This window comes from Otolemur garnettii, unplaced genomic scaffold (assembly GCF_000181295.1).
Source record: "Otolemur garnettii isolate 467f Iridium unplaced genomic scaffold, OtoGar3 scaffold00217, whole genome shotgun sequence".
Lineage (NCBI taxonomy): Eukaryota > Metazoa > Chordata > Mammalia > Primates > Galagidae > Otolemur > Otolemur garnettii.
In genome coordinates, this window is record NW_003852612.1 from 2,227,757 (window position 1) to 2,248,596 (window position 20,840).

At 38.8% G+C, this 20,840-nt stretch overlaps 1 protein-coding gene and 2 pseudogenes across 1 annotated transcript in view; 1 reads left to right on the top strand and 2 right to left on the bottom strand.

Moving 5' to 3' along the window:
* The window catches only part of PARG (poly(ADP-ribose) glycohydrolase), a 139,440-nt gene that overhangs the window by 80,263 nt on the left and 38,337 nt on the right, over positions 1-20,840 (bottom strand). The window lies entirely within an intron of this gene.
* LOC105888181 lies at positions 5,827-12,853 on the bottom strand (annotated as a pseudogene).
* Positions 13,047-14,766, top strand: LOC100946903 (annotated as a pseudogene).

Here is a 20,840-nt window from a genome sequence, read left to right on the forward strand (position 1 = left end):
TTTTTTTTCTTTGTTTGTTTTTTAAGAGACAGTCTCTAAACTTTGTCGCCCTGGTATTACAGCTCACAGCAACCTCCAACTCCTGGGCTTAAGTGATTCTCTTGCCTCAGCCTCCCAAGTAGCTGAGACTACAGATGCCCGCCACGATGCCCAGCTATTTTTTTTGTTGCAGTTTGGCCAGGGTCAGGTTTGAACTTGCCACCCTTGGTATATGGGGCTGGCCCCCTACTCACTGAGCTACAGGTGCGGCCCTGTAGTTGTCACTGTTGTTTGGCAGGCCTGGGCCTGGTTTGAACCCACCGGCCCCCATATATGTGGCTAGTGCCCAAGCGGCTTGAGCTACAGGCACGGAGCTACATCAGGATATTTTTTTAAAAGTACCGAAAATGACAGTACTCAATTTAGAGATATTATCTACACAGTCAGAATTGAAGTAAATAATTTTTTTTTTTTTTTTGGTAGAGACAGAGTCTCACTTTATCACCCTTGGTAGAGTGCCATGGCATCACACTGCTCACAGCAACATCCAATTCCTGGGCTTAAGCGATTCTCTGGCCTCAGCCTCCCGAGTAGCTGGGACTACAGGCACCCGCCACAATGTCCGACTAATTTTTGGTTGCAGTTCAGTGGGGGGCCGGGTTTGAACGCGCCACCCTCCGTACATGGGGCCGGCGCCTTACTCACTGAGCCATAGGCGCCGCCTAATTTTTCTACTTGAAATTATATTTTAACTAGAAGAGGTCTCAGTTATAATCCAGTTAATCTTGTCATTATTACACAGAAAATAAAGCTGAGGCTAAGAGGTTAGCTCAACCTACGTTGAGAAGGCCAATTAGCAACTATTAACTAAGAAGAACACTTAGAACGCAAGTGTTCTGGTCTCCACTCCATAGCACTCTCCAGTTGCCTACATGATCAATGTTAAGAACTAATGAGGAAACAGACTCTTCCTAAATACCTCTACATTTTCTTTGCTAAGCTGAGATAAAGGTAAAACCATTTGCTTATCTGCCGCCGGACAAGGTACATGTGTAAACCAAAAAAGTAACAAAGGTAATTTATATTCATTCTGATTTTGCAGATAAATTCTAACACTAAGGATTTTCTTTACACCAAAGCTCTAAAGCCCAACTTATTATTTACTTCTCTCTTTAAATTAAGATGGTAAACTGATACTCAGAATGAACAGAAAGATAGTTGCAATTCAGGGAGTTTGGGATTCAATTAGTTATCAGTATATAAAAAATTAAGCAAGTGAACAAGGGAAAACAAAAAGTTATTTTTCTTGTACAAGAAGTTGTACAAGAGGAAAAGCAAGGATAGCCCAGACATGAATAGTGTTTAAACTACCCAAGGATGAGAAATGAGGACACACTGGCTCAGCGCCTGTAGCTCAACCAGCTAAGGCGCCAGCCACATATACCTAAGGTGGCCGGTTCGAATCCAGCCTGGACCTGCCAAACAACAATGACGGCTGCAACCAAAAAAAATAGCCAGGCGTTGTGGCGGGCACCTGTGGTCCCAGCTACTTGGGAGGCTGAGGCAGGAGACTCACTTGAGCCCAGGAGTTGGAGGTAGCTGTGAGCTGAGATGCCATGGTACTCTACCCAGGGCGACAGCTTGAGGCTCTGTCTCAAAAAAAAAAAAAAAAAAAAGAAATGAGGACACAGAAATAAGGGTTATACGAGTGGTAGTGGGGGAAGTGAGATCAACTAAATCCTAATCTTCTAAAGTAGGCTGCTTCTTCATGCTAAGCCTCTTTAACTCTGTTAAAAATGAACACTAAAAAGAAAAAGAAAACTAAATTTAAAAAAATCATAAATTCCTAGAAGACATTCTACTATTTTGGAGGTACACACTAAAGATACTTGCTTTCCTATGCCTGAAAATGTGTAAAATTTACTAATTTGTTTAAAATATTCGATTTTTTTTCTGCTTATAATTTTTTTTTGCTTTTTAAAATTTTTTATTTTGAAATAATTATAGTTACAACATGTTGCAAAAATAGTATGGAGAAGGCCAGGTGTGTGGTAGCTCACTCCTGTAATCCTAGCCCTTTGGGAGGCTGAGATGGGTGGATTGCTTGAGCTCAGGCATATGAGACCAGCCTGAGCAAGAGCGAGACCCCATCTCTAAAAATAACTAGGCGTTGTGGTGGGCACCTGTAGTCCCAGCTACTTGGGAGGCTGATACCAGAGAATCCCTTGAGCCTAGGAGTTTGAGGCTGCACAGCACTCTACCTAAGGCAACAAAGTAAAACTTTGTCTCAAAAAAATAAATAAATAAAAAATAGTTTGGAGAGATCCAGTGTATCTTCATCCAGTTTGCCTAAACAGTTACATTTTACATAACCATGGCATACTTTCAAAATCAGGAAATCAATACTGATACAATACGCATCATTCTATGACATTTTATCACATGCAAGTTAGTGTAACCACCACGAAAATCAAGTTACAGAACTGTTCCATTAAAACAAAGATCTTGCGCTACTCGTTTAGAGCCACACTTAACTTCCTTCCTCTATCCCGAGTCCCTAGCAACCACTTATCTGTTTTCCATCTCTATAATTTTGTGTTGTCACATAAATAGAATCATACAATACATTTCCTTTCAAATGGACTTTTTTCACATAGCATAATGCCCTTAAGATCCATTCAGGTTTTCCAAGTATTAGTAATTCATTCTTTCTCATTACTGAGTAGTGTTCCATGTTTAGCCACTCACTTATTGGGACAAACTTTGATTGTTTGCAGTTTGTGGCTATTACAAATAAACCTATATTTTATTCTCAACCTGTCTGTATTGTCTGAAATAACTTCTCATAAATAACACAGTATGTCATTTCTTAATCTATTCTGTAAATCTACCTTTTAATAGGTGAATTTAGGCCATTTATGTTTAAATGTTTATTTCATTTCTTATTTCTTTCATCTGAGAATACAAAGGAGCAAGACAACAGGCACAGATGAGCCCTCTCAGAGGCTTGGCGTCCACTGAGAAGGGTAGATGAGGCGATTTCAACCTCCCCCACATCTCTGGAAGTCAGTGAGCTCCGCACTGGAGAGAGCGCTTCTCCTCTCACTGTTGCTGACAATGAACACAGAACTTCTTAAGGACAAAGCACCAGGCTGCCAGCTCCCTTGGTATCACTTCCCCTCACTGCTGACCTGACTCAAGACAGCAGGGACCATACTGCTTCTCCGTGCACCTTTTTCTTCCCCAGAGGGTTTCACCCCAGAAGTTTTCCTCTCACTCATTCCTACACCAACATTTCTCAACCCCAGCCCAAAGTACGGGAACCCCAGAATTTATAACTGTCTTTGTTCACTTGCCTAATTTTCTATATACTGATAAGTAATTGAATCCCTGCCTTCTGGAGAGAGGGACACAGACAACCAGACTGCTAGCTCTCTTCCGTTCACCCTTTACTTCCCTTCCCCTGTGCAGCCAGGGGCTGCTGAGAGACAATTGGGCCAAGGTTCCTAAGAGCTGCTTTTCCCCAGTTGGTGCATCCACTACACTAGAGCTTCCACCAAAGCAGGGCTCAGACCTGTCCTCTAGGGATCCTGCAGCAGACTGAGGGGTGCTCAGGTCTGTGGGTTCCCTGTCCACCGGCCCTTCCAGGTGCTGCCTGCCTGGCGAATCCCCCAGAGTAGGGGGCACTCTGAGCCAGAGGGACATGGAAATTGCTTAGGCACCCCCAGCACTCTTCTCCCTGGCAGGTCAGAGATTGATCTTCTGGATCTAGGGACAGGCCTGCAGGCCAGATCCTGCACCCCCCAAGTCTCAACCACATTACTATGGGACAAAGAGGGGAGATTTGTGAATTAGTCTCAGTAGGCCAGGCTGCCTCCTGAACAGATAAGGTGGGAGGGGAATGTGCAGTGTGGGTCCTAGCTGCAGAGAGCTGGCAGGGCACACTCACCCCAACCCCCACAGGCCTGCTTCATACTTCCAGAGTGAATTGCAGACTGCCACACCTCCACAAGTTGACTTTCTGGTTGAGGCCATTGCAGCCACTCCCTGGAGGCCTTGTCCAGAAGCTAAAAGCAAACTTCTGTCCCTGCTGAAACAGATACCTTGCCAGCTTTAGTGGAGCCTTAGGGCAAGCTCACTCAGCCTAGCCCCAACCAGCTGACCCTCCCACCTGCCACTGCTTAGGAAGGGAATTAAGTCTTACCCTAAGTTCCAGGGCCCCACCTACCACCTGGGGCAATCAAATACTTAAGAGATTAGAGCTGCTTACAGGACCAAGAACACTGCAGCTTATTTCATCCATCACACGCCACCTACTGACAGGGAGATGAATTTACATGCCGTTTGCAGAATTTACTAATTCAATCATACAGGGTGTGGTTGAGTCTCACCCACAAGCATCACCACTGTCTCAAAGATGAAATGTAAACATACTTTGACACCTACTGTGTTATAAAATATATCATCAGATGTGCCTTGAGAATAGTATATGTAACATTAAAAAAAAGTTGCTGGCTAAAAACAAACAAACAAACAAAAAAACAAAGATGAAATGAAACTGGGCATGCCATTATCTAAACAAAGAAAATCCAAAAATAAAAATCAAAAGCTACTTCAAATGAGAAGGAAACAGGGAAAGATCTCCAGATACATGAAAAGTCAAGAGTGAAAGGACACCCCAAAAGAAAATAGTATTTCTTTCATCTGTTTCCTTTCCCCTTCCTCCTGGTGCGTAACTTGAACATAGTTTAGAATTTTGTTTATCTAAAGTGTTTTTCATTGCATCTCTTTGAATAGATTTTTGTAAAGTGGCTGTTCTAGGCATTACTTTATATATTAACTTATCACCATTTACTGGTGTCAAGATTTTACTAGTTACAGGAAAGTGCAGAAACTTGCCTTCCTTAAGTTCTTTTACTCTCCCCATTTATAAATTGTCTTCAATATTTCCTCGACATATATCAAGGACTACTTCAGTCAGTGTTTTCTGATTTTTAAAAACAGTGAAAAAGAAAATGTCAAACAATTTAAAACATTCAAGAACAGGGGGGGAAAAGTCTATTATACATGTATGCAGTATTTAATATATTTTTACTATCTATGTTCTTCCTTCCTGATGTTCCAAGATTCCTATTTTTATCAATTCCTTTCTACATGAAGAAAGTTTTTTAGACATTTCTCTAGGGTAGGTCTGCTGATGACAAATTCTCTTACTCTTCCTTTGTCTCAAGAACACCTTGGATTCTCCTTCCTTCCTAATGAATATTTTCACTGGATCTCAAATTCTGGGCTCACAGTTCTTTTCTTTCAGTCCAAAAGCTCTGTGCCACTTCTTTCCGGCCTCAGTGTTTTCTGATGAGAAATCTACTGTCATTTGAATTGTTTTTCCCTTTCAGGCAATGTGTTGTTTCTCTTTTTTTTCCACTTAAGGCAATGTGTTTTTTTCTTTGCCTTTGGTTTTAAGAAGCAATGACTGTAATATACATATCTTGGCATAAACTTCTTTGGGTTTATCCTATATGAAGTTTACTCAGCTTCTTGAATCTGCAGTTATATCTTTTGCTGAATTTTTCAGCAGGTTTTCAGCCATTACTTGATTTTTTTTTTCCAGGTCCACCCTCTTCCTCCTCTATTTCCGGCAATCCAATGACACAAACAGTAGATCTTTATTATAGTCCAATGGGCTATAAACTCTGGGTTTTTTAGTTTGTTTGCCTTTACTCTATTTTCTCATGTTGTTCAGATTATGTAATTTCCCTTAATCTTTTTCAAGTTCACTAATTCTTTCCTCTGTTATTCTCATTCTCCATAAAACTGATCCAATGAATTATTTTTCTCTTTAAATAGATATTTTATTATATCCAAAGGCAATAAAACCCCAGAGCTACTGTTAGGCACGCAAATATAGATCTTGCTAAATATTTAATATTATACAGCTTGTGCAATGTGAGCATGGTTTTAAGGCCAGCAACCTCAATTTCTATCTTCCTGTCTGAGGGCCCAATCTTGCTGGGCAAGCAATGCCACTATTTCTGTTCTTAATTCCAGCAGCTTCCTTCCATTCAATGAATACAATTCTTTTACTTTGCTCTTTTCTAGATTTAATTCTAACTTGGTATCTGTTCCGATTTTGATCACTTCATCCATTATCTGTCATTTTAACTGAAGTAGGTTGACTTTTATTTTCTCATTTTCTGCTCTGAAATCTAAAAATTTACTCTTCTCCCAAATAATTATATATTTTTTCATACTACCAATCTGAGACATTATTTGCTGGAGACTGATCTCCTGCTGCATCTTGGTGACAATGTCTGTGTAGACCCTACCCTTGTTGGCCTCTATGATCTTGAACAATGTAGACAGAATGATTTCTGCTTGCTGAGTAGTAAATCCATTTTCTTCAAGTAGACACACTAAAGCGTGGGTGTCAAAGTAGAGCTTCCTACTCCCAAAAGAGGTGAAATCTGTCCTTTTGTGCTCCAGCTGCAGGTATCCAGCAGACAAGCTTAACTTTCTCCTGAAGGAAGCATGGCACAGATGAAGGGTGCTCGTGGCACTGGCAGCACTCAGGATAAGGCCCACCTGGCACCTCTCTGCTGCTGCGTCCAGCTGGGGATGCAGTGGGGCCAGGTGTGAGCACACTCAGTCCTACGCCAGCTGGGGTAGGGAGGACAACAGCAGGAACAATTCAATGAATTTTTTTAAAATAATTGAGTTCTTATATTTTTCAGGTCTAAATTTTCCATTTAGTTCTTATTTGTAGCTTCAATTCTTTGCTGGTGCTCTCTATTTTTTCATTTGTTTCAAGTATACTGGTGATTGTTCATTGATGCTTTTTTGTGATAGCTGCTTTAAAATCCTTGTCAGATCATTCAAACATCTTATCTCAAGATTGGTGACTATTGATATGCTTTTATTCATTTCAGCTGAGATTTTTTTGGTTCTTGGTAAAGAGTGATTTTTGACTGAAATCTGGTTATTCTGAATATTTTAAGACTTTGGATCTTATTTAGATCTTCTGTTGTATCAGGTCTTCTGTGGCACTGAACAGCAGGGGAAGGATAAATAGCTACCTCATCACTGCCAGCTGAGGGTAAAAATTCAGGTTCCCCCTCAGCCTTTGGTGCCCATGGTGGAAAAGGGAAACTTTCCTTGATACTACTAAGTTGGCATGAAAGTTCAGGCTCCCCATTAGGCCTCTGCTGATATCACTCTAGTGTTATGACTTTCCTAGGGTCCCACAGTCCAGCTTTTTCCTCTCCATCTTTCAGAGTTCTCTGTTTGTTTTACATACAGTGTCCAGCGTTTTTTAGTTATATTTAATGGGAAGGATAAGAAGTGCTTATTCAAACATTTTCAACCTAAAGATTTTTAACCTTAAAGTCTTTATATGCTGACAGTTCTCCTTTGAGTACCTGTCCTTGCCTTTTAAACTGAAACATGAGTGGCTGCCACTATTCTTGGCAGATAAGTTTCATAATATCACTTATTTATCTGATGAAGCATTATTGTACTGCACTTCTTCATAACTGTCAACACTGCAGACCTGTGCCTAACACTGGTTTGGAAACACAAATGAGAACCTAAAAAATTTTATTTAAGAACATAACTGCTATTTGAGATGGATGCATAGTCTGAAAAACCAACATGATCTTACGCCTTCTCACATATTCCTATCTTTATGCAAATCTTACCTTTTACTAAAGTATTTATTAATCTGTACAATGCAAACTGAGATGAAAGCAGGAGAAAGTTTTGTAAAAATGTAGATTATTTCTTAATTTTAAGAAAGGCCAAGAGCTGTTTATCAAATATTATATAACAATTAAAGAAAAATAAAGTTATTATTTATGATGATGATGACAATGATTAAAGGAAACCAGTATTAAATTCTCCCACAAGTAAAGCCCTGCCCTCTACTGGATAATCTGCAGACAGTAACATGTAGCAAGTGTTTCTCTGAGCATGTGTGACCAACTTTTTATTCTAGGGCCACAAATTATGTATGTGTTTCATTCGGAATTGATACAATTAATTTCAAAATTATAATGCTATTTTGCTCATTCCTCTCTTATAGATCAGATTCATCTAACTGACTGGTAAACAAATAACTGAGTATCATTTTTGTGCTAAGCACTTGTGCCAAAAGATGAGAAAACAGTAAACAACAACAGACATGGTCACTGACCTCACAAATCCCATGGCAGAAAGCCTTAAAAAGCTCTGTGACCCCTCATACGTCGGCCTTAACCTTGAAGAATAATTATAACTGCAACCTCGTCATGGTGACTGTGGAGAGAGAGGCTACCTTTCTATCTTCCTTCAGCATACAAAAACATGGAAAAACTACTAAAATAGAGAAACTGAATTCGCCAAAAGTCAAAACAATATAAATGACTTAAATATCTACAAGTATACAAGTAGAAAAGAGATATTTTCTTAGTTCATCTAACACAATAACTAAATCTATTAACTATGCTCTAGTATTTATTAAAGACATAGTCATACATTGACTAAGTATAATGTCTGATACACAAAAAATACTAAGTAAATACTAACTACTGAACTTTAAATAAGTGAAATTTGTAGCTGGTAAAAGCAGAAAACCAATGTTGTTTCAATAAAGAAGAAAATTTCCACAGATCTTCTTTCAATAGTTCATAGCACACAACTTTTAAAAAGTAATCAATCACTAATCACGAAATATAAGAAATACAAGTCACTCCATTTTTTCCATTGGTCTAAACCTATTTAGATCCAATTAACATTTTGAAAAGTTACTAATAATCTTCATTCATAAAAAATATAAAATAAAATTTATATAAAAGGTCTAGGACATCAAATTTTATTAGACAATCTTTCATTTTATAAGTATATCACTCGGGGTGGCACCTGTAGTTGAGTGAGTAGGGCCCTGGCCCCATATACAAAGGGTGGTGGGTTCGAACCTGACCCCAGCCAAACCTCAACAAAAAAATAGCCGGGCATTGTGGCGGGTGCCTGTAGTCCCAGCTACTCAGGAGGCTGAGACAAGAGAATCACCTAAGCCCAAGGGCTGGAGGTTGCTGTGAGCTGTGATGCAACAGCACTCTACCGAGGGTGACAACATGAGACTCTGTCTCTAAAGAAAAGTATATTACTCCTAAATCTAAATAAAAAGGAAAAAAAGTCAAAATTCTATGATCCAAATATTAACATAACCACTACTTACACCTAAGTGTTTATGTTTTAACTTTTTTAAACAAAAATAACATCTTTATTTAGACATAATTCACACACCCCACAATTCACCCATTTAAAGTATACAGTTCAAGATTATACTTTCAGGGATCGCTTGTATAGTTTGCTTATTTGTTACTAGAGTCATTTCCCCGAATGTGTAGAAGAGAGAAAGAGAAAAAGTGAGAGAGAGAGGAAAGAAAGAGATGAAAGAGAGAAAAGAAAAGGGGAAAGAGAGAACAAGAGAGAGAGTGATATCTTATACAAGTGCATTTAGAAGTTGAAATTACATTGCTTAAACAATTTAATATATTTTTAACCTAATACAAAAAAAATTTTTTTCATTTTACTATTTAGTCCTTATAAACATCACGAAAAGCGAAATTTTGTTAAAAGTCTTGCATTTCACTGTGGAAATTAACATAAACAAAGAAAAGAAATACAGACCATAAGCTCACTGCCAACATATCCACCATCAACATTTTAGAATATAGTCTTCCATGCTACTATCTATTAAGGTCTGTATTTTCTCTTACTGAATCCAAGAAATACCCTACCCCTGCACACACACACAAAAAAGTTTGTATTTTGTTTTCACTTAACAGAGTGGATATTTTCCCACATAAGTAAATATAACCCTGCATCACCATTTTTAATAATTGGGTATCTGGACATACTACAGTTTATTTAGTTCTTTTTTTTTTTTTTTACATATACATGTGTTTATTTGGTTTCTATTTTTTGCCTTCACAAAATTAAAAAGGCTTAAAATTTAATAACAATAACAATGTTTAAGATAAGGACTAGAAACAAAAACCTCGTAAACATTGAACAAAGAGGACGGCGCCTGTGGCTCAGTGAGTAGGGCGCCAGCCCCATATACCACAGGTGGCGAGTTTGAGCCCAGCCCCGGCCAAACTGCAACAAAAACCAGCCGGGTGTTGTGGCGGGCGCCTGTAGAGCTGTGACGCCACAGAACTCTACCAAGGGCAACAAAGTGAGACTCTCTCAAAAAAAAAAAAAAAAAAGAATGAATGAAGATAAATACATTGAGAAAAGAAATCAGATGATCGCTGCAACAAAATATTGAGCAATAATATAATAATAATGCAAAAAAGGTAACATTCACATTGTAATAAGAGTATGTCTATTATAGAATGCTTTGACTGAGGTTCAGTATGGAGTCATCAGTTAACTTCTTATTTTTTTCCTCCAAAGTCTCAAAAAATAGACAACTACTATTTATAAATAAAAATAAAAGATAATTTCAAAAAACAGATCATGTCAAATTTTATAGACAACAGAAAAAGAAGAAATACTTCAAAACTATTCTACTTCATCTAGATACACCTGATATTAAAATTGAAAAAATATATATTATAAAGAGAAATTACAAACATATTTCACTTATAAATGAGGATGTAATATCCTAAACAACATATTGACAAGTTGAATTAAAAATTAATATTTAAGTATGTACTTTGGTCAAAATTAAATCCAATTTATATGAGAATTAGTCACTCTTTTCTTTTTTTTCTTTTCCTTTCCCTCACCCCCTCCTTCCTTCTCTGTCTGCTCTCCCCTTTGCCCCACCGTGTCATTAACCGTCCTCATATCAAAGTTGAATACATAGGATTCAGACTTCTCCATTCCTGTGATGCTTCACTAAGGATAATGTGTTCCACCTCCATCCAGGTTAATACAAACGCTGCAAAATCTCCATTTTTTTAATGGCTGAATAGTATTCCATGGTACACATATATCACAGCTTGCCAATCCATTCCTGGGTTGAGGGGCATTTACGCTGTTTCCACATTTTAGCGATTGTAAATTGAGCTGCGTTAAACAGTCTAGTACAAGTGTCTTTATAATAAAAGGTTCTGTTTCATTCTGGGTAGATGCCCAGTAATGGGACTGCAGGATCAAACGGGAGGTCTAGGTTGAGTTCTTTGAGGTTTCTTCATACTTCCTTCCAAAAAGGTTGTATTAGTTTGCAGTCCCACCAGCAGTGTAAAAGTGTTCCCTTCACTCCACATCTGCGCCAGCATCTGCAGCTTTGAGATTTTGTGATATGGGCCACTCTTGCTGGGGTTAGATGATATCTCAGGGTGGTTTTAATTTGCATTTCTCTAATAATTAGGGGTGATGAGCATTTTTTTCACATGTTTGCTAGCCATCCGTCTGTCTTCTTTAGAGAAGGTTCTGTTTATCTCTCTTCCCCATCGACATATGGGATTGTTGGTTTTTTTCTTGTAGATTAAGTTATCTATAGATCCTAGTTATTAAGCTTTTGTCTGATACAAAATATGCAAATATCCTTTCCCATTGGGTAGGTTGTCTATTTGCTTTGGTTGTCATCTCCTTGGCTGTACAGAGCTTTTCAGTTTAATTAAATCCCATTTGTTTATTATATCCGAGTCTTTCCCCAGGTTGATATCTTCCAGTGTTTTTCCTATTCTTTCTTTAAGGATGTTTATTATTTCATGCCTTAAATTTAAGTCCTTTATCCATGTTGAATCTACTTTTGTGAGTGGAGAAAGGTGCAGGTCCAGTTTCAGTCTTTTATGTGTGGATATCCAATTCTCCCAGCACCATTTACTGAATATGGAATCTTTCCCCCAGTGGACGTTCTTGTTTGGTTTATCGAAGATTAGGTGGTTGTAAGTTGTTGGTTTCATTTCCTGGTTTTCTATTCGATTCCAAATGTCTGTGTCTCTATTTTTGTGCCAGCACCATGCAGTCTTGACCACTATGGCCTTGTAGTACAGCCTAAAATCTGGTATGGTGATACCCCCAGCTTCGTTTTCATTACTAAGTACTGCCTTAGTTAGCTATACAGGGTTTTATCTGGTTCCATACAAAATGCAGAATCATTTTTTCCAAGTCTTGTAAATAGGATGTTGATATTTTAATAGGGATGGCATTGAATTGGTAGATTGCTCTGGGAAGTATAGACATTTTAATAATGTTGATTCTTCCCAGCCATAAGCATGGTATATTCTTCCATTTGTTAAAGTCCTCTGCTATTTCCTTTCTTAGGGTTTCATAATTTTCTTTATAGAGAGGTCCTTCACCTCTTTTATTAGGTATTCCTAAGTATTTCATTTTCTTTGGGGCTATGATGAAGGGAGTTATTTCCTTAATTAACCTCTCATCTTGGCTGTTGTTGGCGTATACAAAAGCAACTGACTTGTGGACGTTGATTTTATATCCTGAGACATCACTGTATTTTTTGATGACTTCCAGGAGTCTTGTGGTTAATGAAACAAGGTTTTTTTTTTTGAAAAAATAAATAAAACAGATATACCTTTGGCCAGACTAACTAGAAATAAAAAAGTAAAATATCTAGTAATCTCAATCAGAAATGATAAAGGGGAAATAACAACTGATACCACAGAGATACAAGAGATCATCTCTGAATACTACCAAAAACTTTATGCCTAGAAATTTGACAATGTGAAGGAAATGGATCAATATTTGGAATCATACCCTCTCCCTAGACTTAGCCCAGATAAAACAGATCTCCTAAATGGACCAATTTCAAGTACTGAGATCAAAGAAATAATAAAATACCTCCCAACAAAAAAATGCCCTGGTCTGGATGGCTTCACACCAGAATTCTATTTAATTCTTTTATAATGAGCTTACAGGACATGGTCAATTTTCCATTATTATAATTACCACTGCAATGACTTTCATTATGTACATCTTTATGTATCAGTTGACTATCTCTATAAGTGAAAATGCTGTATCAAAAAGCATGGGTGATTTGTTTTTGTTTTTGTTTTTTTAAGGCTGTTAAGGTATGCTGTCACACTGCCTTTCAGAAAGGCTCTTTAAGTGGTGTCATGGCAGCCGACAAAGAAGATGGCGCAGCTTCAGATCCAGAGATTTCCAAAAATGGTGTCAGCAAAAGCACAAAATCTGGGGAGGACCTAGCAGTCCAGGTTCCCGTGGTGGATGTGCAAAGCAACAATTTCAAGGAGATGTGGCCATCCCTCCTGCTGGCCATAAAGATAGCTAACTTTGTGGCTATGGACATGGAGCTGAGTGGGCTTGGGGACAGGAAGAGTTTGCTGAACCAGTGCATTGAAGCACAGTACAAGGCTGTGTGTCATGCTGCCAGGACCTGTTCTATCCTCTCCCTGGGCCTTGCCTGCTTCAAGCAGCAGCTAGACAAGGGAGAGCATTCCTACCTGGCAAGTCTTCAATCTCATCCTGTTGTGCATGGAAGAGTATGTCACAGAATCAAAGTCTGTACAGTTCCTGGTACAGCATGGCTTCAACTTCAGCCAGCAGGATGCCCAGGGGATCCCTTACCATAAGGGCAATGACAAGGGTGATGAGAACCAGAGCCTGTCAGTACGGACACTGTTCCTGGAGCTGATCCAGGCCTGGCGGCCCCTAGTGCTACACAAGGGCCTTATAGACTTGGTGTTCCTGTACTAGAACTTCTATGCACACCTCACAGATAATCCAGGAACCTTACCACTAACCTGTCTGAGATGTTCCCAGAAGGCATTTATGACACTAAACATACTGCTGAGTTTCATGCTCACTTCGTAGCCTCCTACTTAGAATACATGTTCCGAAAATGGCACTGTTTTAGGTCCTGAGGATTCAGCAGTGAACAAAACAGACAAAAAATAACCCTTTTCTCATGGAGCTTATATGCTAGTGGACCAATACCTCTTTCGCTATTGCAGTGAACAGGAAAATGGGAAGCAGTGGGCAGCTGGCAGTTCATACCTTACCCTGGAGTTCTGCAGCTATGCTTCTAGCATGAGGGCCCATACTGACTACCGCAGCTGCACGCCCCTGCAACCCACTGCCCTCAGTCCACCAGTGTCTGTGACAACTTCTCGGCCTTTGGCTGGTGCCCTCTGGGACCACGGTATCCTCAGTCCCATGATATTGACCTGATCACTGACACAGAGGAGGGTGTGCTGCAGGATAAGAGGCAACAGTGATGGCATAGGGAAAAACGGAGGAGGGCTTTATTGAGCCTGTGTGGGACACAGACATCTGAGGAAGCAAAGGATGGTCCTCCTACGAAGCAGGTCTGTGAGGATAGCCTCAAGGCTGAGGAAACAGAGCAGAAGGTGGTTGAAGATGAAACTAGGAACCTGCCTTGCTCTGAGTAAGGTCACAAAAATGACATGGAGCTGGGGCTTAAGACAGCAAACTCTGAAGAAGCTGACATGGCTACCTCGAAGCCCCAGGGAGTCAATCCAGTCCTAACCCAGTGCCTGGGGATGGATTGCATGGGGCTGGTTTTGATGCCTTTACGACAGGTTATGTGATGGCCTACGTGGGAGAAAACCAGGGACCTCAGCCTTGCATCTCTGGACCTTGGCTCCCTGAATGTCACAACAAGGTATATCTGAGTGGCAAAGCTGTACCCCTCACAGTGGCCAAGAGCCAATTCTCCCGTTCCTCCAAAGCCCACAACCAGAAGATGAAGCTGGCTTGGGACAGCAACTGACTCAACTTCTACCTAGCACTTGGGGGCCGAGAAAGAGCAGCTAAGGGTAGAACAGAGAGGTATTTGGGTCTCTCTAGCTTGTAAATGTCATATTCTCAACTACTACTTAGTCTGGGGCAGGGAGAAACGAAGTGCTCCTGGTGGAGATACTGCTGCATTGACCTGGACATTCTCCTTTACCCCAGAGGCTGAGGTACAAGGGTATAAGATTGACCAGCACCTGTAATGCCAACTTTATTTATTTTTAAATCTGAAAGTGTCCTGGGAAAGTTTTACAAAAAAATCAATAGAAACAAGTTACAAAAATATTTGACAAAAAAAAACAAAGGCTCTTTAAACTTTTATTACCACCAGCGCTATGTAAGAAAGTTCTCAACTCCAAACCTTTAACATATTTTCACATTCTTTGTGTGTGTGAAATAGACAGGGTCTCTGTCACCCCAGCTAGAGTGCACTGGTATCATCAAAGCTCACTGCAATCTCAAACTCTGACTCAAGTGACCCTCCCGCCTCAATCTCTCAAGTAGATGGATATGCTTGCTTTTCACCTGATCTTTGGGAAGAGCACTTGATATTTCACCATTAAGTACGATTTTAGCTGTGGGTTTTTCATAGATATTCTTTTATCAGATTGAGGATACTCCTTTTTAGTCCTAATTTACTAACAATTCTTTGCTCTGAATGGGTATTAAGTCGGGTTAAGTGCTTTTTCTTCATCTATCAAAATAATCACAAGACTGTTAAAATATGAATCCAATCTTGTATTTCTGAAATAAAGACTACTTGATAATGATGTGTTATTCTTTTTAAGTATCACTAGATTCCATTTACAGTATTTTATAGTCTTTGTCAAATACTAGTATCAGAAGTATGCTGGCTTTATAAATAAGTTAGAAAGTGCTCCCCCCTCTTATTTCTCAGAGTTTCCATGAACTTAGTTTTATATTCCCCTTAAATGTTTGAGAGAAGTGATCAGTAAAAATATCTACACTTATATAGTAACCAATTTTTTAATTGGGCATATTTTACTAGATATTAATCCTTTGTCTCTCACACAGATTAAAATATTCTCTCATCACGAAAGTAACATTCAGTTTTATTATCTTTATTTTTAATACTTATAATAAACAGTACACTTTTGCCACCAAAGCACTGAGAATTTTCCAGTTTTATGTTTATCCATTCTGTTACTCAGGTGCTGCACTCTAGTAATACTGAACTCTTGGCACCTTCCAAATGTACCACGCTGACTTCATCACATACTGGGATTAAATCACAACCTTTTGAACCTATTTTCTCACTCATAAAATGAGAGTATCTGTCTTACAGGGATATAGTCAGAATTATAGTCTTTTTAACAAATAATAGCTACTATACGGATGATGATACATTATTTTACCCTCTACCTTGTTTTAAGCCCCTAATTATGCTTCAAGACTTAGTTCACAACTTCCTATGAAGCCTCTCCTGACTTGTCTAATTACTCCTTCCTCCATGGCTCTATAGCCAAATGCACATACTTGTATTACAGCACTTACTGCTGTTTATTATAATTATTTATTTACATGTTTTCTGTCATTCTCTAATCTGTGAAACACTGTAAAAGCAGGGATTGTTTTTAACATCCTATATTCCCAGTACCAAGCACAGTATTTAGTGCCTATTATTATTTGCTGAATAAAGAGTTGATGAAAATAAAAACATTGTATTTTACCCTGAAAGTATGCTAGTAAGATAGAAAGGATAAGAGAATCTAGAGAAACGAAAGCCCAAAAGATGGTAAGGCAATTTGCCCACATCCAAAAACTTAACGGGCACACAATGGGACTAGATGCCAGGGCTTGTCTTCCCAGGTTCACATGGATGGGTACTTTAGAGAAAGAAGCACTGGCCAGGAAACTGGATGACTACAGGTATAGGATAGAGCTACATTTACTCTTTGTATTAACCTAAGAAAAATCCTTAATTTATTTCCTCATCCATAAAAAGGAGAATTCTAATATAATTAATTAATTTACAAAGTAATGAAGGCTCAGATATAATAGTGTTCTATGAATTCTAAAGCTTGATATACAAAGTATTATAATCTAATGGGCTAGTAATTCAGTACAGCCTCCTCCTCCTTTGATCACCCCCACATCAATTACCTGCCAAGTCCTATTGACTGACCCAGTAGGACCTCACATATTCATTACCTCCTCTTAATCACTGCCAAGCTGCCCTAACTCAGCCCCTCATCCAGTCTCACCAAGATTACTACAATACTCTTAGCTGCTGCCCTGCTGCTAGCCACCTTCAATTTCTGGTGTGTCCCTCCTCCACTTGAAAGTTTTCACTGGCTTTTCTGCCTTTTCAATACAGAACAAATTCCTTGAATTTGGGTCAAACTATCTTGCCCTAAAATGCCTATCTAGTCTTATTTTGCACATCTCTCTCTCACACGCACACACACACCCTCGTGCACCTAACAGAGGAAACCAGCAATTACTAGGCAACTCAGCAATTCAGCCTTCTGTAGCACCTACTTGTGCTTCCACAGGTACAATTTCCTCTACGCCTGGAATACATTTCCTCCTTAACTCTAAAACTTATAACCCTTTGATATATTGCTCAAACAACAATTTGGCTCAAGTCTATCCAAATTTCTTCTCCACCCAGCAGGTAACTCTCCCTCTTGTAATTTATTTGTTACTTTTTAACCACAAAACATTTAAGACTTTCTGCTTTATGTTGTAGTTATTTATGAATATGTCTTCTAGCCCTTACTAGAAGTTCCTTTAAGACAAGATTTATGGTTGATTCACCATGCCTAGAGCAGTAGCGTTCATATGTGACAGCATCAATACAAACATGGTAAATTAACTGACACTTTTTCTCTGGGTTAGCTGATTTTACAAAGCTCATCCTCCTGCTTTCCACTGCCTTTCAGAATCTCTACTACTTAACAAGAATACTGTAAAGTGTTTTCTTTTTATGTTAATTAAACTGCATATAGACCGAGCTTTCTATTATATACCTTAAATTTACTGGAGCTATATTTAGGTTTTCCAGAGTCTGAGACAGATTCTTATTTCAAAAATTAAAAGAAATAATATACATCAAATTAAGATCTCTTTGATCCACCTATTCTTAACGGTTTTTAGAGAACCCCTCCCAAAATTAAATGATAGAGGAACAGAAATTATACCACTAAATTATGTAAGAGTAAAAAAATTAACTGGAGAAGGTGAAAGTTTCTAACATTTATCTGCACAGAACTCAGGCTGACACTTTGAAAAGAAGAATGTGACAGCTTACAAGAAAACAAACTCACTCATTCCCCTTAATTTCTGAAGGCTCATGAAAGTCTGACAGGCCAGCCACAGGGTGATCTCTCATGTGTATCGTCCATGACAATTATGGTTTCAACAAAAATGCTCTCCAAATTTTAATAAAGCCCAACTGGCTTTCAGGAGACAGCTAGTTTAATATTTTCATGTTTAAGAAGGCATAGTTCACAAACTAGAACTAACTAATTCATGGACATAAATAGTACTGTACAAAAATTTTATCTCATGGCATGATGCGAAAAGTCAAGTGGCCCAGGGAGGTCAGCAGCAGTGACAGGTAGAAACGGCTGTGCCGAGGAGTCACCCTGCCTCTCTATTGTCTTCGGTTTGGTTTGGTTTTCCTCTTCAAACAACAATGAAGAGTTTCCCTATGAATTTTCAAAGGGCTACGACTCAAATCTGGGAAATGCTGATAAAAATCACCGTTCATTGTAACATTAGAAATGATCTGCTCTCTGGAAAGATGAATGAGATACACTGAGTCCTTTAGGTATTTGTTCTGCTAGTTACACTGGAGATGATCTGCAGCTGTCCTTTATTAATTTAACAGTTGTTTAATAAGGGACAAATCAGGATGCTATCGACATTTGATTCCCCCCCATCAATGGGTACCAGCACAAAGGGAGGGGGGAAGGAAAACGAATGCTGAAAGATACGTTCTCCTTTCATTCTGAATCTCCTCCACTCTAACTGTCCAGCTCACACAGCTAGGCAAGGAAGAGGAAGAAGGAATGAAGGGAGAGTCTACCTGCCAGTGTTCATCACAACCCTGTTTCGAATTTCTCCTAATTACTGCTCTATCTCTAATGACAGAACTCTGCATTAGTTTCTCATTTCAGAAAACAAGCCACCAAAGGCTTAAAATTCACAGGCTTTTGTATATAGGGTGGAAACTGTACCATCATGACTCCTAATTCCAAATAGTTAATAACTAATCTGGGAACACAATCAATCTAGGAAAAACACCTTTATCTAGTTTGTGAACCAAATACAAGTAGAACCTCTACGAAGTTCACCAACAAGGGACTGCAGCAAACTGGTCAATGTAAAGAACTAGGCCTACAGTACCTATACACACATGGGTGCATGTCCGGTCTATGAAAATTAGGTCAACTTAAGGAGGTAGTCAGTGGAGGAAGATGATCGACTATGGAGGTTCTGTCATATGCTTCTAACCAAAACAGTCACATTTCTTACACAAATTTAATTAAACACCAAAAATAGAATGGTGTAAGTTTATGAAACATGGAGGGAGAGCTTCTCTAAACAGTACTTACTATATAATCACTGTTTTTCAAGCTAATAACAAAATACACAGTATTCTTACCTTTGAAAGATAAAATATAATAATATACCCTCATTATCCTGTCTCCAAAAAAGAATTTACTTCTCCATGCTATTATGGTAAATGATTATTCTTAGGAAATAAACCCACTCTGGCACAAGATGCTCTGATAGGTCTTTCCCATCTCTCACTGCTATTACTGTATGACTGCATGGCCTTATCCATCAATCACTTTTGCAAACACCACCAAAGCACAGTGCTATTATATATAAGCCAAAGGATATTTTCAAAACCATATAGTCACACTATTATCCATCTTTTACAGACAGGCAACCAAACTGAATATGACAAGATTTCAGAAAAATAGCTAATGGTGATGCAAGTTTTCTAGGCCTAAAAACAAAATGAATTTAATTTGTGCAAGGAATATAAGTGGCCAGTAACTTCAATCTTTTACTACAGTTTATACCTTTAAAACATAGGAAGGATATTTTTGAACCATAAGAAAGTACTTTCCAAGGCAGGAGGATCGCCTGAGGTCAGGGGTTTGAGACCCGTCTGAGTAAGAGTGAGACCCATCTCTACTAAAAATGGAAACAACTAGCTGGGTGAGGTAGTACACACCTATAGTCCCAGCTGCCCAGGAAGGTGAAGTAGGAAGATCACTTGAGACCACGAGTTTGAGGTCACAGTGAGATATGATGAGGCCACTAAACTGGAGCCTGAATGACAGGTGAGACTGTGTCTCAAAAAGACCAAGAAAACACAATTGAACCTCTGGAAGTTGACCACCCAAAGGACTGTGACAAAATGGTCAGCATATGGAAGTGGTCCACATAAGGAACTAGGCCTCAGTACATGTGGTCCATGTTCGGTCAATGAAAATTAGGTCAACTTAAGGAACTGGACAATACAGGGAGGTGGTCAACTACGGAAATTCTACTATACTGGTTTTTACTGTTAAGTGATTTTCAAATTAGTTCAATGATAGCTTATCACACTCACCAAAAAAAAAAAAACCCAAAAAACAAAAAAAAAACTCTTGTTCAAATCCAGTAAAATGCATATGAGGTTGGACAACCAGGTTCGTGAACTCATCCTAGAAAAAGTGCTACATAACTCATCACTGCGTATAACTTTGGTCACCTTCAAGGTACTTCCCTTGAGAAGCTATGCACCAAGGCCAGCACCTAGTCCACCCTTCAAAGCAATTATGAAATTCTTTTTCTGGAATGGCCATCAGAGCTGTTATCATACAAGGTTTGACGATGAAGTTTGCAAACTAATCCTAGAAAAGGTGCTACATACGTCACTGCCAAATATCACTATGGTCACCATATGAAGTATGTAGCGCTTTTTCTAGAATGAGTTTGCAAACTTCATTGTCAGACCTGTATTGTACACACACACACATACACACACACACACACATATATATAAATAGAGCTTTATTCTAAATTTCATTCTTAAAATCATGTAGTAAATTAATAATTATAAGCCAAAGTTCACTCTTATTAAGGCTGAAACAAAGCTAATTTTCCCA